This window comes from Monopterus albus, unplaced genomic scaffold (genome assembly GCF_001952655.1).
Source record: "Monopterus albus unplaced genomic scaffold, M_albus_1.0 scaffold51.1, whole genome shotgun sequence".
NCBI lineage: Eukaryota > Metazoa > Chordata > Actinopteri > Synbranchiformes > Synbranchidae > Monopterus > Monopterus albus.
In genome coordinates, this window is record NW_018127931.1 from 2879708 (window position 1) to 2899240 (window position 19533).

At 40.2% G+C, this 19533-nt stretch overlaps 1 protein-coding gene across 2 annotated transcripts in view; it reads left to right on the forward strand.

The window, feature by feature from the left end:
* LOC109960866 (peroxisome proliferator-activated receptor alpha-like) overlaps positions 1-19533 on the forward strand; it is a 46447-nt gene that overhangs the window by 9179 nt on the left and 17735 nt on the right. For both annotated transcript variants that reach the window (XM_020601269.1, XM_020601270.1), the window contains exons 3-4: positions 14971-15098; positions 18732-18783. The gene's annotated coding sequence lies outside the window, so the exon portion shown is untranslated. The remainder of the gene's footprint in view (positions 1-14970; positions 15099-18731; positions 18784-19533) is intronic.

The following is a 19533-nucleotide window of genomic DNA, read 5'->3' on the forward strand; positions in this document are numbered from 1 at the left end:
AGGGAGAGCAGGAGAGGAAAAAAAGAAAGAGAGGCAGGTCGCGCCGAGCGGACCTGACAGAAGGGATGGAACAAGAAAGCCCTCCATGATTTCCAGCAACCTAATATGGTGCATATAGTTTTTAAAAATATATTCTTTCTTTTTCAGATGAAAATATGTCTTTTGCAGAAACAGCATTCTTATGCCATATTAACAGCAGATGAACTACAGTAGAAGTAAGCCTCAGTCCTACATGTACTATGCCATATTTCATTCAAAGGTACTGTAATTTGTGTGCCATTTTAATAGATATTTTCATCCCATAGTTTCTCACAGTGCCTTGACTGCATTCATTTCTAGCATCTGTGACTGTGTTTGTATGCAGAAGAATTTTGTTTGAGTAACTCATTTAACTCAGTTGTGGGTTGACTCATTCAAATCATATACAGTATCTCATTTTGAATAGCTCATTTTGTGAATATGGAAAACCTCAGTTGGTCTGTCTGGCTTTCTTCCATTACCATCCAGACCCCTTCATGTTTTGCATGCTTTATTGTGTTGTACTGTTGATTTAATGTCAGATCAATAAAATTGCAGTTTTGCCCATCAGTCTACATTCTACACAAAGTAAACTGTGTTTTTGGAATCATTTGCAAAATTATTCAAACTCAAAAACTAAAATCTATCATTTCTATATGTCCCTTAAGACAGTGCTTTGTAGAAACCCTTTTGGCAGCAATTAAAGCGTCCTGTTTTCTTGGTTAAGCCTCTACAAACTTTGCACAGCTGGATTTGGGCAGTTTATCCCATTCTTTCTCCATCAGATTGGATGAGAGGTGTAAGTGAGCTGCCATCTTCAGATCTCGCCACAGATGTTCTCTAGGGTTTATGTCTGGGCTTTGGCTTTGGGGGATGCCTGGGTAGAGTGTGCAGGAGGCGGGACATGACGTGGTGACGTAGCCAGTTTGTAATTTGGTCATAAACATCTTTCTTGCTGTGCCTTAAATTTGTTTAATAATTAATGACAGAAATTCCTCAATCTTGTCATATCTCCAGTTGTTGTGGCAGCATCTTCATTGTAAATTACCATTCTTCTTTATCACTGAATGTTTGTATTCTTCCAGTTTCACAGCAGTCACATGATAGAACGGCATCAACATGGCCACTAGCTCGGTGGGAATACTCTGGACTATACAGTATTCTCATATGGGCTCACTTTAGCTCAGTCAGACTTTATGCCAACTTTGCACTAGGGAGCTGGCAGAGTAAAGTCCACTTAATGTCCAGCAAAACTGGCTCGAACATTTGTGTTTCTCTGACTATTGTCTAGATAATGTCAGGGTTCCAGTGCATGTCTGAAAAGGGCTTCAGAGACTTGTCACTGTCATGTCGAAAAGTGAACTGTTACCTCAGGTCATGAATACTCTGAGGCAGGTTTTCTTCAAGAACCTCTGTATTTAGCTGCATTCATCCTTCCCTCAGTTCTGACCAATCTCCCTGTCCCTGATACCATGATGCTGCCACCACCATGCTTCACCATAGGTATGGTATTTGCCACATGATGAGCGGTGCCTGATGTTTGTCAGCCATAATACTTAGAGTTATGCCTAAAGAGTGCCATTTTTGTCTCCTCAGACCAGATAATCTTTTTCCTCATGCTCTCAGAGTCTTTTAAATTTAGTTTGACAGCAGCTGTCATTTGCCTTTTACTCAAAGGGGCTCTCATCTGCCACAAAGGCCTGACTGAACGAGTGATTATAGATGGCCACCTTTCCAGCCGGTTCTCCCATCTCTGCTGAGGACTTCTGAAGCTCTGTTACAGGGACCAGTGAAGTTCTTGGTCACCTCCAAGGCCTTTCTTGCCTGGTTTCTCAGTTTGGCCAGCCAGTCAACTCTATGAGTTCTGATGATTCCAGACCACTTCCATGTCACAATTATTGAGGTCACTGTGCTGCTGGGAGCTTTACAAATGGCTTTATTCTCTTGCCCTGATCAGGTCACTGTGCTGCTGGTATCACAGAGGTCTACAGAGAGTTCCTTGGAATTCATGCTTTGGTTTTTGTCAGTGTGGCACCTTACATGTACACAGGCTCATGCCTTTCTTAACTATATCCAGTCAATTTTATTTGCCACAGGTGGACTCCAGTCAGGTTCTAGACAGATTTTAAGGAAACTTATGCAAACAGGTTGTATCTGACCACAGTGTAGAGCACTACAGCAAAGGGTCTTAATACTTTTGTAAATGTGACATTTCAGTTTTTGATTTTTAATAAACTTGCAAAAGATTCCAAAACATTTTTACTTTGTCATTATACATTACTGAGCATAGATTCCAAACTTCCTTTTCTCTAACCTAGTTCAAGAGTAGGATGTGATGCTAACCACAGAGATACACTCAGTGATTAGTATCATGCTTGATAATAGGAACTGTTCAGTTCCACTGGTATTCAGTTACAATGTTTTACATACAAGGTAATTGTGGGATAAAGTTCAGGGCAGTGTAACATTGTTCATCATTTAATAGAGTAGGATTACTGTAGAGGTGTAAGGTAACATTTTCTGTGGTTGTGTATGTTTGTGTTCATAAAGGAGAAGTAATGAGAGAGTATGGTTGCTACCACCAGGCAACCAGAATGAACTGTGCAATGGCTTAAAGAATCGCTCTCTCTCTCTCTCTCCCTCTCCCTCTCCCTCTCCCCTCTCTCTCTCTCAGACTAGGGGCTGCACTGCCTCCACACTGCACTTGGCCATGCTACATTGTGGCCCAGAGCCTCATTTGAATGGGCCTTTAGTATTTTGTGTGAACAAGTCAGCGCATTTGCATTTGTTCCAGTCACAAAGGTTTAACAGGTCAATAGGGACTCCCTGGCAGAAAACTAACATGCTAGGGTACCTTTTTTTCCCCTTCCTCCCTCATGTCTCCTCCATCGCTGTGGTTGTCAGGCACCTGGTCAGCTTCTCCTGGTAATATGTAACTCAAGCATGTAGTGTGTATATACGTGTGTGTATGTGTTTTAGGACATGTGGTGACAGCAGGGTACTAGAGTCAGAAAACATCCGGGCTATACAGACAAAAGTTTAATGAACACGAAACATATAGCAGCAGCTTGCTTGAATGGGGTTTTGTTTTGTGTATGTGTGTGTATGTCTGTGTACACAAGAAAGAAAGAGCAAAGATTTTGTCTTGCATGCACACACACCAGCACATTCAAATCTGCAGGCCTGTAGAGTTTCACTTCCTGATTTTGTAGTATTTACACTCTTAGTAAAACTTGTAACATAGTGTGGTACAATACGTGACAATATGTGGGGGCTAATAGCACCTCACCAGCTTCACTGCAAGTGTGATGGCAGGATAAATGACTATTGTGCGATTTATTAAGAGCTGAAAGTAACACTTTGTTTGAAGGGCTTTTAGTTTGTTACTTCTCTTTATTGGGAACTTGACACTTGTAGTATCCTAGTGTGTATTAAGGAAAAAAAAACAACTTTGCAGTTTTGTTAGCATTCCTAATGAAATCTAATAGATGCTGCTAATATCATTATGTCAGCCTCGCAATTTTTCAATTCAGTGACTGCCAACACAGAAACAGCTTTAAAATAGATACCAGTTTGATTTGTAATATATGTTATTTGGCATATAAAAGCTTCCAATGGCTCACATTAAAATATTTTCACGTCTAAGTAAAATGCTAGCTTTCTAATTTGTGAGGAAGTGGTTTTAGCTAAACAAATACAACTAGTATCGCTGCTGACGTTGTTGTTTTGTGCCAGTAAGCCTTTGGGGAGCATATCTAGAGAGAATAGAGCATTGTCTCATTAAATATATACTGTGATTTTTGGAAGGGTAGGAAAATGGACTTTTTATGGGTCTATTGCTCCTATGTAGTTCATTCCAAAATCAGCAGCCCTGTGAAAAAATATGCTTGTTTGAAATAACAGAATAATACTTCTCAACTGCAGCATTCTATCCACTTTATGCAGGTTTTAAGTGCAGTCATAGCTGCATAGTGTCCTAGTGCTGACAGAGATTGGCCTGCATTTAAAATGTCAAAGGCTTTATCCTCATAACTGACAGGTCTGCTGTTGAAGGGTCCTCAGGCAGGACAGCGAAGCCCCCACCAGCTCACTCACTCTTTGTAAGAGGCTCCACCTGAGTGACTCATGAGTGAATATAGTGGTATACTGTAGTGTTAGACTTTACATTGTTGACAGCTTCCTTTTGTATATGGCTAGATTCATAATTATGTGGAATACAACAATATCACCAAATATCCCTCATCCAGTCACTTTTTTTTATTTACAGTGAGGCTTTATCAAAATATAATAACCTTCAATAAACGGCCTGACACAAAATTGGTGTTTAACACCATGACATCCCTTGACAGATTGTTTGTATAACCTGTGTGGTGCAGAATGAAACTTAATGCCCTATTCAAGGTCAAGTCTTTGTACAGTTCAAACAGAGGCACAGGAGTATGAATTCTCTTTTTAATTTGTCAGTAGCACAATTCCAGTTTGTGTAACCCTGAAATAAGCCCTTGCATTGTTTGTGATTGAAAATATTAAAGCATGTAAAGATTAAGAAAGAAAAGTTTTCAATGTTGTATCACAGTGTGCTGGTTATGCTTGGCCACATGTAGGAATTGTATGAATGCCCTGCACACCAAATATATACAAAAAGGGATTTTTTTTTATTGTTGAGTGCAGAAAAACATTTGCACCACTGTGAGATTCTTCCTGTCAAGGTCTGTACTCCTGTGTTATAGCTTGTTCCAAGAATTGGCTAGTTTAATCACAGTGTATACTATGAGGAACTTGACTTAGTGATTAGTGCACATAGCATAAATACTATATAGCAGAGTATACAGACACAGAGACATAGAGGGATATAGAGTTTTGTTCACATCATGCACTGTACACATGATTAAAACATGCACCAATGGTATTTATATCAATGGTATTTTAGCAGAGGAGGGGAGAAATCGAAACATGCACCAATGGTATTTATATCAACAAGGCACAAGAAATCTTGCAGAGTATTTTACAGGAGTATTTGACAGATAGCAGAGGAGGGGGGAAATCTAGCATTTTGTGGCAGACCTGAGTGGGAGCCATGCTTAAAATTGCTCCTGTCATGCTGATCTGAGACTGCCTGGCTATTGTGCCGTGCTCTCCTGTACTGTGCTTTGTTGTTATTGTTTGTGTTGAGCTGTGTGAACCACTATTTGGACTTCTGCTCCATTATCTTTCAAAATTTGCTGCACTTGGGTCCCAAGCAAAGCAAAGCAAAGCAAAGCAAAGTAACAGCCCAGCGTCAGGTGCTACAAGCTGCTAGCTAGGCCTGTGGCCAGGCCCAGAGAGCCAGACCTGGCAGCTCTGGGGCTGTGACGTGTGAAACCCTGCACACAAAGGAGCCCACTCCATCTGTATGCACCCTACATAGACAGGCTTTTGTTGCAGCCGACAGGCACATGACTGCTAGCATCTTAACCCCTGAGAGCCAGCATCTCTTTTACCCTCTTACTAGTCTGCACACTGCAGTAGACACCACAGTGAGTTAATACATTCAGGAAAAACAACACTTGATTTAAAGTAAGACTCGGTGGTTTAATAGTGATTTATGAGTTTGGTATTTTTATTACGCTTATGCTCATTAAGTACTTATCAAAAATATATTTAAAAAGAATAAATATCAGAGTATACTTTAAGAATAATGTTTGTAGAAAGATACTTTTCAGAAAAAGTTTCTGAGAAATTTGTTTATATCCAGCCAAATCTTTGTTCAAAGAATTAGATCAGGGGTTTATTTTTAACTATGATTTGGAGTTTATATCAAGGTCAGCCATGAACAGGAGAACAAAAAAAGCATTCAGATTTTCACATGAAATATACTTAAAAATATGAATAATTTCTCTGCTACTTTATAGGCCTGCTGTAGTAAAACAATAATTATGCAGTTCAGATTTAGGGTGGTTTTTATATTTCAGCTTTACTGACATTTTCAGTTAAATTTCAGGCCAACTTTGTTTTTTTTGTCTGTACATTATACATAAAGTTGTAGGGACACTTCAGAAATGAGACCGCCGACTCCCAATGGGAGACCCCTCTGTAAAATCCAATTAAAGATAAATCACTAGCATCAAGACCCGACGGCTGTTGCAGTTAGGAGATGCTCCAACCTATTAGTACTCTTCATTTTTCAATTTTAGTGTGCTGCGTGGAAGTCCTTGAGTAGATCATTAAGTCTCTCTCTCTCTTTTGCTCTCTTTCTCTCTCACACACACTTTTGCACACTCTCTGTCTTTGAATGTTTGTCTTATTAAACCACAGTGCACCAGTAATTTTAAAAAAGGATGCAAAATATCTTTTGAATTAGGACACTTTACTTTCAGATCTTCTGCTCACATAAATACATACTTTTGATTTTATCTAAATGCACTAGTTTGCCTATTTGTAGTCCAGACAACTCCAGACCTGTGCATATGTGTGTGTGTGAAGCTGAAAGTATGTGTGTGCAGACTCGTGGTAGATATGAAATCAAACAAACACTCTATTTGGAGCATTCTTGAACCCTTAGTCAGCTAAACTGGATATGAGCGACTGAAACAACTATGCTGTCACTCTCTCAGACAAGTGCCTGATTGTTGGAAATTAGAAGAGAACAGAGGGGAGAGATATTGTAGTTAAAATAAAATGTGGCTTCACATTATTTCCCTTCCATTTCCACCTTCCTTGTATGAGACATGGGTGTGCGGTCCTGATGGCGGCTGGGGTGTGAAGGGCGATTATGTGGGCTGAGTCAAGTCGTACAGACCCATCCAGGGTACGGCGTCTGTGACGTGGCACTAAACTAGAACCAACAGCAGGTCCGAACCCTTTAAGAGGTGGTACCATTCCCTGAGAATGCCAGAGACCTGCATGTAAGCAGACGTTTGATGACAGCCAAAAAATAAGAATTCAGTAAAATAGGATGGACCTTGAAATGTGAGCAGTAAGTACTGAGGTTACAAGTCTGCAGAGGTGTGTGCTTTTTAGTTAAGAGGAGGGAATAAGGGGGGTATATTTCAAATATAAAAACAAATATTTCTTTATTTTACATGTCTGCAGTTTGTAATTGACCTTAGTTTTTTTTCAATCTTAATAAGATATTCATGAGTAGGAGTTCTTAACAATGATACAAATGCTACAGCCTCGAGATCACTTTGCATTCAGAGCATTTTCCCTGTGCTTTCAATCATTATAGAATATTTTGATGCCTCGCAACGAAACTATGTAATGCAAGCGTGAGTGAGACTAAGGTAGGACTGCGGTGTTGTTTTTGTTTTAAATTTAATGTTGCCATGCTGCACACAGTTATTACAAATTACAGGAAAGAAAAACTTTTATCAAGCTTGAAAGTGGCATTTCTTTGTTCCCTGGATAAATATCCCGGTGATGAATTTTTTTTTTTTTATGTACTTGAGAGGAGTGGTGTATTTTGTTAGCTAAATTAGAATCCAAAATTTTCTAATAAACCTGACAGTCACAGAATGGCCTAAAGAGGGGAGTCTCATGGTTAAATGAAAGCAGTACAATGACTCCCCCTACGTACTGGCCTTGCTTTAATGGGAGAAGAGCTGCAAACAAAATGACCGGCTGTGAAGCTGTCAAAGTACTGCTTCTTTGTAATTTATTGTGTGTTTGGCTATTTTAAAGCTACTGGGGACACTTCTGTCTAGCGAGCACAGATTCATTTTGTCTCTCCTCTCTTCCAACCTTTGCTCTGCTCTGTTCTGCTGCCGAATGGGCTCCCTCCATGCTCAGTTTTCAGAGGTGAGTTGCTTAATGATTATCAAAGAAATGCATTTGATTCAAAGTGCTCAGTTAGTGCCCTTGATAAGTGGGAAATGTGCTCGGAAAACACTGGAGAATGTTTTTTTAACCTTGCAGGCTTCTACCACTTTGTTTATTTAGAGTTCAAGCCAGCTGCTTTACCCTCTTGTATATTTACAAAATAAAAAGTTTTAAAACACATTTTTAAAGAGTAAAAAGTTTGCAGTAATGATAGATTAATTTGAAAAGGATTTTCTAATTGCAAACACAAAATGATTGGAAAGGTCTTAAACTCAGACTAGTTTGTAAACATATGTGGCCATGTATTTCCTTGACAACTGCAATATATTTTTATTGTTTTGTCTGAAGTGATTTAAAGTTTTGCAAGATATTCTGGATAACAGGCTGGATAACAATACACTTCCGATTGCACAAGCTAGGAAATACATTTTTCATTCTTTTGTTTGTTCATGTGTTTCTAACTGAAGCTAAGGCTTGAATGGTTTATAAAATAGCCATATCCTAATTTTGAAACAATATTAATAATGTATTTTTATATAAATTACCCCTTTGGGTGAAAAGGAGCGCACTGCATTTTCAGCTTTACCGTATCACTTTTCAAAGTTGTGGTTATGACAAAATGTCAGATTTGAGTTTATTAGCAATTATGTCGGGCAGAATACAGGAAAGGCTAAATCATTTTTACTTTCTTGTCGAAATATATAGAATCTTGTTAGAATAAAATGTGTCTTGTTGCAGGGGTCGTTTCTGAAAAACAAATGCATTTAGTTTTATCTTAATAGGTTACAATAAAATTTAGAATGTAATTTTCCAACTTGTTTAAAACAAAGTTCTGTATTCTGTCAAGTCACTTTTTAAAATATTTCATAAATTAATTCATAGTTTTTAAAAATGAATTTAGAACAGGGAAAAAAATGATATATATTTTTTCCTTGACTAGGTTTGCCTTCTAGTTATTCACAGTGTGGCTTTTATTTGCTATTATATAAATCAAGATGAATATTTCTGCATATACTGTATATGATATATCACTTTTATTGCTTTTCAAATAAATGGTGTTTGCTTATATTCATAGTTTGTCAATAATATTTAGAGAGCAAAATGGTTTAATAGTTCAGACTCTTTTCTTCTTCTGGCATAAAACTGTTACATTTTGTTTGTGTTATAAACTTTGAAACAAGAAAAGTACTTTTTTGCCACTAACATGTCATGAGCAAAAAGAAGAAATTGTTAAATATGAATAAATCAAACAGAATAAAACATGTACAGTGTAACACCCTTCTTTGTTCAACTTCCCTGACAGACTGCAGAGGGTTAACCACTATGTCTGTTCGGCCCCAGTGTGATTTGCTACAGTTAAGTCATTCTAGGATTCAGCTTTCACATTTGTTTAAAAAACGAGTTTTGCATATGGATATATGTTGTACAGTGTAGAATGTTTTTACGGCAATATGGCAAATTGTGGGCAGTGTGTGTGTTAGTGGCTGCATCCCTCTGGCCGCCATGTTGTGTCCTCTGTCCTCCATTTTGTGAGTCTATCTCTGGGTCCTTGCTCACCTGCTTTTATGAATGTTTTACCAAATTCTTTCTGGCTTTTTATCAAAGTGCAAAAGTCAATTAGAGCTTTCACATGATTTTCAGATAATCTTTTTTTTTTTATAAGACCTGTCAGACTTTTGTTTTATTAATGAGACAGCTAGTCCGATGTCTGATAACTCTGCTTTTTACTTTCGAGTGTAAAGACTGAAATCTTCCAACTGCTGTAGCGAGTCAAGGTCTGCCTGCACAGGCACAACTCTTTAAAAGGAGGACTACATCTTGTTTGACAGGACATTTACCTCTTAACAGTTTGTCCATGTAATCAGCAACGCTCGTGTTAGAGACCGCATGCAATGTTAGTTTTTACAGCTCTGCAGCGTGAGTGACTGTGACCCATAACCCCATAATGGCAGCCGTGGGTCACAGAGGTTAATAGAGACTGATGTATGAGGCCCCAGAGTGACATCCCAAAGGGGATGGCCCCTTAATCCTTATTAGGCCTCTGTGTTAGTGATCCTTACCTTTGAAAGCAAACAGCATGCCCTCTTTGCCGTGGGATCCCGGCCTGCCCCCGGGATAACACTTCTGACCCTGGGGTCGTGGCCTTTGTTCAGAACTCTTCAGAGCCCGACCTTAGGGGTCACGTTTGTAATAGAGAAGTTGTCGAGGCACGTGCTGCTGAGGGGCCCCTCTATCAGACCTCCTCGTAGAGGAAGGCGGCCTGCCGCACTGGTTACCAAAGAGAAGAGGAAGTGTGTGTTTGCCAGAGTTTGAACGTACAGATAGTGTAAAGGCTTCAGACACAACAGGGTTACATGTGTGAGTTCTTACCATTCAGGACAGTGTCTTAGACTTGCAAATTAACACCTGGACTCTGGCATTTTAAATGTAGTAAGTTATGTAGTCACCAAAGTAGTTCATTTAGAATGGACCACCTCTGTCTTTAACTCATTTATCTGCATTTTATTCATTGCATACTAAAAACTAAAAGCAATAGTTGCTTTCTTGGTGCAGAAATTGTTTAATTTGCTAGTGCTGTGACTTGTGAGGAAAGTTGCTTGACTGCTGATCTGCTATCATTTCTGTTAAAAACTGTGAATTTTTTTATTTATACTATTAATTTTGTGGTTACCACTGCATATTGTTTTGCCATTGAGTGCTAAAAATATGGTGGCTCATATTATCCTCAAGTACTGTACTGCATTGCTCGTCCCAGGGCAGTACAGCCCTGAACAATGTGTGTGATAAATTTAATGCGTGTATGTTGTCTGGTCATGTTTGTAGCAGCGGATTTGTGTGATGATTAATATAGATGTGATAAGACAACTGAATCACCAGGTCCATTGTTTTAACTCAGGAGTGAACCATAATTCATTCTGAGGCATTCACTGCTATGTTGCCACTGTGCATCATGAGTTGTGCATCACTGACACGTTGACTGTGTTGAGTTAGTTTGACAGCGTTTTGGGTTTAATTCCCTTTCCCATTATCATTTTGATTTTTGCAGACTTGAAACATTGTGTGGTAAAGCCTGATTACTCCACTCCAGAATCTCTTCTTGCTACTGTGTTTCAGCTTAAATATGCCGAGCCTTAAGATATGACTATATACCTTTATATACTAGCAACACATGAAAAGTAGATCCTAAGTTGATTTTAACCTGGAGATGAAGGGTGTTAATGGAAAAAATAGTTGTTGTGGACTTTTGGAGGTGTAATATACGACATTGTTAATATTGGAGCTCCATCAATGGCAGCATTACGCAGGCCACTCCCACTTGGGCGAGGCCATGCAGAGGGCTACAGTGTCAGAAGTTGGCAGCGGTGCCAAAACCAGAGCTGTATCCTCAAGTGAACTCTCCACAATGTACGGTGCAACAGGCTCTGCCAAGTTTTTTGAATTCCTGCCACATGTTAGATGGTAAACAACTGACTAGCAGAAACAGTGTCTTAGATAGACAAGGAGAGCTACGGGATACTTCAAACTGAAAATGGCTTTACACTCTTGTTTGATTTGTATTCAGCATGTAGTTGTAGTAGCGTTTTATACTTTTAGTGACTGCGATTCGTTCAAAGGCGTAATGTGATGTGATGTCACAGGGTTCAGCTGGATGACTGCTTGGCGCTCAATATGTTTTTGTCATCAAATTGCATGATGTAATGATGCACTGAAATCCTCAGTTCCTCATGTTGAACCTTTGCTGTAACCAGATTTTTTATGATTATAAGTTTATGTTTGTGTGTTTTTGATATATGGAGCAGTACACAGAACACAGGGAACCTGATTTTCATTTAAAGCTGCAGAAAGCTAGGGAGAGTTACACAGGACAAGTGCACTCACTCTGTCTCTCTCTTTCTCTCTCTCTATCTGAGTCTGTTCTCTGAGGTAAACACACACAGCAGTGTAGCGCCTTTTCTTTCAGCCTCCGAGACTGAGAGTGAGGAGGTAGGAGAGTCTGCAGCTAACCAAGCGGCCATATTAGTTAGCTGTTCAGTCACTCATATTTGCTCTCCTCTTCATCTATTTCACAGTAAAAAATATACATGTACGAGAAAGCAGTTATAAGGAAGTATTCCCACCTTTTATTTGTTTCAGTGTGCACAGCTCCCCTTTAGACTCTGTGTGAGGAATAAAGACTGAATAAAGGAATAAAGCTTGAAATCAAGACCAGCAAGCCATGCTCTATGAAGCGAGATCCTTCATTTTTGGACAGTTTTCCACTTTTTCCTTCTTTTTTGTGCAGCTGCTACTTTGGCGAGAGAGGAGAGGAAAAATTTGCCTGTGCTGAGTTCAGGGTTTCTTTTAGGAAGAAGAAGACTGGAGGGGATGGAAATGGCGTCCGAAAGAGAGGAAGTTGTGTTTTTGCCATGGGGGAATCTATTGCAAACAACTGAATTACAACATTTTGGCCACAGAGAGAAGCTTTTGGGGAGAGAAGCAGGTTGGAAGCTAGATGGGTGTGAATAACCTTCAGCAGTCTGATGCAGAGGCTGGTAGGTGTGCGTGAGACAAGGAAAGAGAGAAAGACAGCAGAGGTGGTATCTGACACACACAAAAAAAAAATTTAAAAAGATCCTTCTTATATGGGCTTAAATTAACACTAGCTGTTCAGAGCAATGCTGTTTATTACTGTAGGCTACAACAGTGCCATTGAAAGGACAAGAAAGGGTGGGAGACAGAAAAGGCTGGACACTGAAGGGGAGGTGGAGGGGGAAGGAGGGTGCAGGACATGAGCAGAGCCATCAGCAGAGTCCATTTTATCGTTCGGTTACTCCGACATTTTTCCTCTCCTTATTCGCATGCAGGACCGCTACAGTTTGCAGCTAGGCGAGGGCAGCCTAGTAATGGTACATGGCGGGTGCACTGCGGTAACTATTGCAGGATTTTACAGCATGGTTCACTGTTGCAATCATGGCAGGGCGGGTGCACCCAGGTGCTTATCTGGCTTTGGTTGGGTGCCAAACTAGTGTAGCTTTTTAACTCAACGTGTTTGCAGTTGAGTAAAAGAAGCAATACTCAAGACGGTATTTGTCAGTGATCATGCCAGACTTTATTTTGGGGCCTTTATTAGGTGCTTGCTGTTGCTTCCAATTGCTCCCTGGAAGTTTTGTGATAAGGTCCATGTAGGGCCAAGACAAGTATCAAACTCAGATCAATAGCAGCACAGAAAGAAAGCAATGAATTGTTAATCTATCACAAGAATTTTTAAGTTAGGTGTTGCAAGTTTTCCCTGACATCTTTAATCATTTTTGAGTGTTTGCAGTGACACTCCTCCTCTGCGCTGTAGCCCCCCCACCACCCCTCGTGCATACGCACGTCACGCCAGGTCAGTGATGAAAACACGTAGTGCGCACACACTCCCACACGTCCCTGTTTCATCATCAGCCGAGCCCTTTCTCCTCCACTCATAGCATTTCTCCCCTCCCTCTCTAGCCCCCTCCCTTTTCGGCTCTTGATTCTTTTTCTATCCGTCATGCTACTCTCTCCCTGGGTCCCGGCCACATGCAAGAGGCAAGAGGGTAGACTAGGACGCTGCAGCTCTTAAAAAAAAAAGAGGGGAAAAACGCTCTGCTGCTATTTCTACAGGCAGGCCCTCCCCTTTAGTTAGTCTGTGCCAAAAATGGGAGGGATTTTTACTACTCCCAGTCCCAGGATTTTAACCCTCTGCCTGCTCTCACTTCTCTGCAAGATCTGCTTTTCAATATCATGCAACAAGTGGCTTTGCTTTACTCCTGCTTCAACATCGCTGCGCCATTTGCGAAGATGTTTTTCAGGACCCCTGTTTTCTTCACTTCATGGGCGTTGCTCACATGCATTTGGTCAGTTTTTGCTTCTTCTGGGTTGTTGTCAGCAGAGTTAAACTGAACTAGGCAGAATCTGTGCTTTTGGTTTGTGTCCTACCGTGATGCAGAGGCTTTCTGAGCATGTTTCTTGATTGCTCGCCATGCTTCCTACCTTAAGCTAAGGCTGAAGACAGCAGTTTGTTTTTAACATTTTGTTCGACCAGCTGCTTGATTTCATGTTACCTGTGCATGTATCTTGATTTCAACAAATCCTTTCTCATGTGTTTTTCTGTGCTTTTATCTTTTCTGCCCTCCAACTTCTTCACCCTTTCCATCTCTAAACCTCTCCCTCTTTTAGGTTTTCTGCCCCACCCTCTCTTACTTCTGCTCGCTCCCTGCTTTTCTCTTTCCTTCTCTCTCTCTCTCTCTCTCTCTCTTTCCCCCTCTCTGTCTCTCACATGGGCATTCTCCAGTGAAAAGGCAGCAGGAGGGCGTAGCAGCAGCGATGGGGCTGTTTCTGGGACAGGTGCCAATTCTAAACAAAAGACACAAAAAGCTAAAAAAGAGTGAGATAGTTCCCAACAACAGGAAGAAAGTGACATGTTTCAAGGGCAGTTTTGTAGCAATTACATCTGGGTGCATGTGTAACTACTTTTCTCTTGCAGGACTTTTTTTGTAGTGCAGGAATGAGTAGCAGCAGAGATTTTGAATCCCCCCCCCCAGTCTCTTGCTTCCGTGAAGGCATTTGAGTTTCAAGCAGGGACGAGGAGGTGTGGGTGGAGTAGGGAAGGGACCGTGGAAGGCGGAGCCTTGCCTCCTCTCCTCCCTGTCGAGTCTTCTGCATTATTCATATGCCTGGGCCAGTACTGCGTTCTGACTGGCTGCCTGGCTTAGCATTCACCCGACATTCAGCAGCTCTGTTTGCTAACATTCCTCATTCAAAGCCTTGTTAACTGCCAGACGGGAGGAACACGCGACTCCATGGGAAACCCACATGGCCTCCCCATTGTGGCTGGCTCTGACAGTCGCAGACTAGGAGGTGGCAAACTGGAAAGCAAGATGATCTGGTTGGTAAATATTAGAAAACAGTTAGCTGAGGTTAGACAGGCTACCTAAGGCTTTGAGATGGGTCTGGGGTGAATTGGCCAGATTGACAGGATAAAACCCAGACAGATGGGCAAACAGACATATAGACAAGGTGCTGAGGCAGACAGGGAGGCTGGCACTTTCTGGGACTCTGAATGGGTATCTCGTTGGCATGCCCGCCTACTCCTTGCAGGGAGTGCAGAGCTGTGTGACTGAATATGAGCTCCTTCTCTGCCCTTCTCCATAGAGAGCATGCATATATACTGTGTGCAGCTACCGAGGAAACCAGGACAATGAACGGCGGAGATTTCAGCATTTTACCCTGGATAACTGATGGCTGTGGTGTGCGTGCCAGCTGCCTCAAAATCTCAGTGGGTAAGTCAGAGAGTGTGTGTGGGTGTGGAGGTAAGTGTGTGTCCAGGTATGCTTATGTGCAGCCATGCAGAGATTTTCTTGTGGCATAACACTGACACACAGATGAAGCAAACACAGGCAAGCAGCTTTGTTTGACCTGATCTCTATGTTCGTGTGTTTACACGTTGTGTCTGGGTGGTGTTTCCTTTAGAGCTACATGGCAATCCAGAGAGAGGAGGCTCAACTGAATATAGGCTGACCAGGGGTTAACGTGACATGGGCCTTGAATTTCAGACAAAACCAAATTAATCTCTCCTCTGGTGTATTCCTACCTGCAGTTTTGCACTCCAGGTCAGCCTTTTGTGTCTGTGAAAGAGAACCGTTTTTGGAGGGAGCATAGAGGGACCAGTGCTGTAATGCTGGGCCGAGGGCCAGGCAGGGCCTGCTACACAAGGCCGAGCACCATAACAGTGCTCTCTCTCTCTCTCTCTCTCTCTTTTTCTCTCTCTCTCTCTCTCTGTCAGTCTGTCTCTGGGTCTCTCTTTGCTTTTCTCTCCTGGTCAGAAAACTATTAACTGTGCTTCTCATATTGAGTTTTCATTAAAACCTTATTCTAGTGACTACGTTTAAGGTTTATAGTTTGTAATAGAAGGTTAAACATTTAAAAATGGGTCATTGCTGACATGTGGCTGTGCGCACGTAGCTTTAATGTAGTTCAAACAGGCATACTGGACATATAGTTTACCATGTTTTATTAATGCAGATCAAATTTTTTAAATTCTTCTTTAACATGGGTAAACAAGAAAACTGCTTCAGTGGATTTGAAGAGCTAAGCAATGTAAGCTATAAATACAGTATCTGGGCTGTTAATGTGTACTGAATAAAGCAGTATATGCTTTTTAAAGAAATATAGTTAAGTTATATATATTCATTAACATCGGCGTCACAAATGCTTCATCCCTACAGGAAGAAGATCAACTATAGTTTTTCAGTAATATATCATAGTTTCAACATAATTTAAAAAAACTCTACGCCACAGCCCTCATCATTGCCATTCAGCATGGCGTCTTTTAGTTATCGCCCATAAATCGGTTTTCTTTGTGCTAGCGCTAATTGAAAATCTTATTCCTATTCTTCCTCATTGCCTGTCGATCTGGCTGCATGTTGAACACCTCAGCACATGAGAGTCAACCACAACCAATAGATAGAGCAGGCAGCATGAGTCAGCACAGATAACTCTAAACATCCCACCTACATCCTACGTTTGGCAGGCCTATTCAGCCACCACTCTTTCACTACAGGACTTGCTGTGAGATCCGCGGTCACTGTCACCCCGGCAAGAAACCCTGACATCACTTCTAGCATTCTCAGACCCTCAGCTGGGTGAAATTATGAATTAATATGGCAGTGTTTAGAGAAGGAACTTGTTGCTGAACACACCAGCTCACAAGAGTCAGCAGTAAAAACTGCAGCCGAGACAAATGTAGGATGTGACTCTTTTTTTTTAATGTTTCTCTGCTCTCCTTTCCTTTCCTTTGCATTCTACTTCATTCCATCTGAATCTTTTCAACATACAGAAATGAGAGGTACATTTTGAACTGGGTTGTTTTTCTGCCCTTCATAATCTAGCTTTCTTTAGGCAAATGAGACCATTTGGAATGATTTTTGTAACTTAAAAACACTGTTCATTAACTTTAGAAAATCAATGAAAATACTTTGTCACATTTGTCTCCACATAGACACATTTCAAAGAGTCCTCTATACTTACAAGGTCAGATTAAATTTGTTTATGTCATGAATGACAATGAAACTCACAGACTACACCGTTACACATTAAATGAAGAGATCGTCACATATTTATAAAGAAAAGAAATGCTGTTGCAATTGTGGATTTGGTCCAAACATCCAATCTCCAGGTGTGGTTTATAAAATGTTCTTATAACGCATTACAGAATATTAAAAAGCTAAAAAGTGAAATGTGAGAAGTGAACAAAAAGGATATCACACCACATCTTGAGCCAGGCACACAGGACACATGCATGCACAAATGAATATTCTTGTGTGCACGCACACACGCACATTCAGGCAAACACCCAGACGCATTTGATGCTATGTACCCCACAATGAACCCAGGCTCCCAAGATGAATGGGGTTCCCACGCCTCTCACAAGTGTGCAGGGCACAGCCTCCCTCCTTTGAGCATTCAGACACACAATGCACACACTACAGATGGCCACAAAGTCTTACTCAAACACACACAGGTGCATTTGCGTAAAATAGAGAGGCACATATATATGCAGTGAAAGGACATATTTTAAAAAGTACACAGAGACACATCTAAAATGTTGATTATTATTCAGAGCACTTACATCCACGAGTGCATCCGTTTCCAAAATGGGGTCAGTTTTCTTTACTGCTGCGTATTTTTTGCAGTTTGTCATACAGTAAAAAAATGACTTTTATTTAGCCAAACAACAAATCAGAGAGGAAATCAGGTAAGAGAAATGTTATTTTAGTATCACTTCTCTTTTTGTTTGACTTGGTGTGTGTGTGTGTGTGTGTGTGTGAGAGAGAGAGAATGTGTGTCAGTCATACGGTTTTGTTTTGTAGGCAGAATTTAGACGAAGCAGAAACAAGTTCGTGGGAAAGTCCTTCAGTGCATGTCTGTGCTCTGCATGTGTATATGAATAAATATATATTCATATGTAGTTATATATACATTTTTATAGATGACAGGGTTTCAAATTGTAAAAAATGTTTATATTTTAATTTATTTTAAAGTCAAATGTAATATTTTATCTTATTTTAATTTTTGTATAATATTTTATCATTTAACAGCTTAAAAAATTACATTAGATAATTGGGTTTTTTTTCTTATGGACAAATATATTTACAGTTCATTGCTTCAGTAAACTTTAATTAAATTTCTTAAATTGTTCAACTTTTTAGGAGATGATACATTTTCAGAAAAAAACTTTTGCTTTGACTGTGTGTCAGAGAGAGAGAGAGGGAGGAGAGCAGCACTATTATTTATTTATATGAGCTTTAACATCACATATTATATTTACAATTAATTGTTGCTTAGAACAAAAAATAAATAGATATGTGGGTGTTATCTGTAGCATAGTCTTATAATGTGTTTATTTCTAAATTCCAAATTGCTTTCCTTTGATGATTGGAATATTTTAAATACTTTTTACCTTCAGCATTTTATTTTTGAAACAGAAATTTGACCACAAAACAAGAAACAGTTAATTGCAGAAAATGAGTAAACTGGAACTATTAAACAAAAATCCAGACCTTAGTCAGTAGTTCTAATAACACACAGTCATGTAATTTTTACTGATAATGTTGAAGAGATGCATTTCAGCTTCTCCAACACTGGCCAGTTTATGTTAATATCTTTCTCCAGTCTAAATTTAGCTGCGGTATTCTGAGCCGTGATCACTCCAACATAAGTTACATGAGCCTTAATGATATACTCAAGTAGCTGCTAGGCAGGTTTATGACTCGAGGGCGATGTGGACACCTTGGTGTGTGTGTGTGTGTACGTGTGTGTGCACATGTTTTTTGAATATATTTGTCCAGTACTGTGTGTGTAGACACACATATACTAACTATATTAATGTCTCTGTTTTTCTCTTCCATTTGCAGATTCATAATTTGGACGTGAATATATTTTTCCTGGTCCAACTTCAATGTGAAGGTTGGTTTAATTTTTATATTTTTAAATGTATATTTATTGAATTTATACAATTTTTTAGTTTGTAGTTAAACTCAGTTATGCTTTTTTTCCCTGCATGCATGTGTGTCTGTGTGTTTGTGTGTGTGTACACGTGTGAATGCCACTATACTGAATATTCAGAGTCGAAAATAATTTCTGTCTGCTCTTGAGCTGTGTATATACAACCTTTGGTTTTGTCCTTCAGCTGCCGGCAGGCACACAGCACAATTAAACCAGTTTGTCGTTTATTTAACACAGTCTGGCTCATATTGTTCCCAGCACACAGTGACGACCGTGGCAGTAAGTGACACGTCCCGTCAAAACCGGCTCTGGTGTGCGGTGTGTGTCATGTCATCTGAATCAATAAGTCTCTGCCTCAGCTCAAAGATAATCTCCTCAAAGTAAATTAGTCACTAAAAAGGGAGAAAGAAAAGCTATGAGCCTAAAGGTCAAATGAAGATTAGAGTGAAACGGTACACGAGGGCACACGGGCTGGCACCCGGAACTGCACAAAGGCCTCATTGTCACACACTCTGCACACACTCTCCTTGTGTATTTGGGGAGACATGACACCTGTTGGTGGCTTTGATCAACTACAGGCTGAGTGTCAGGACACCTTCACAGGGCAATAGTGGTGCTCAGACTTTAGGTTTTTGACTGTTTTTTGTTTGAGCCCACTGAAATATAGCACTAGACTGTCCTGAATAATTTTGGAGGAGTCCTGGTTCAGCA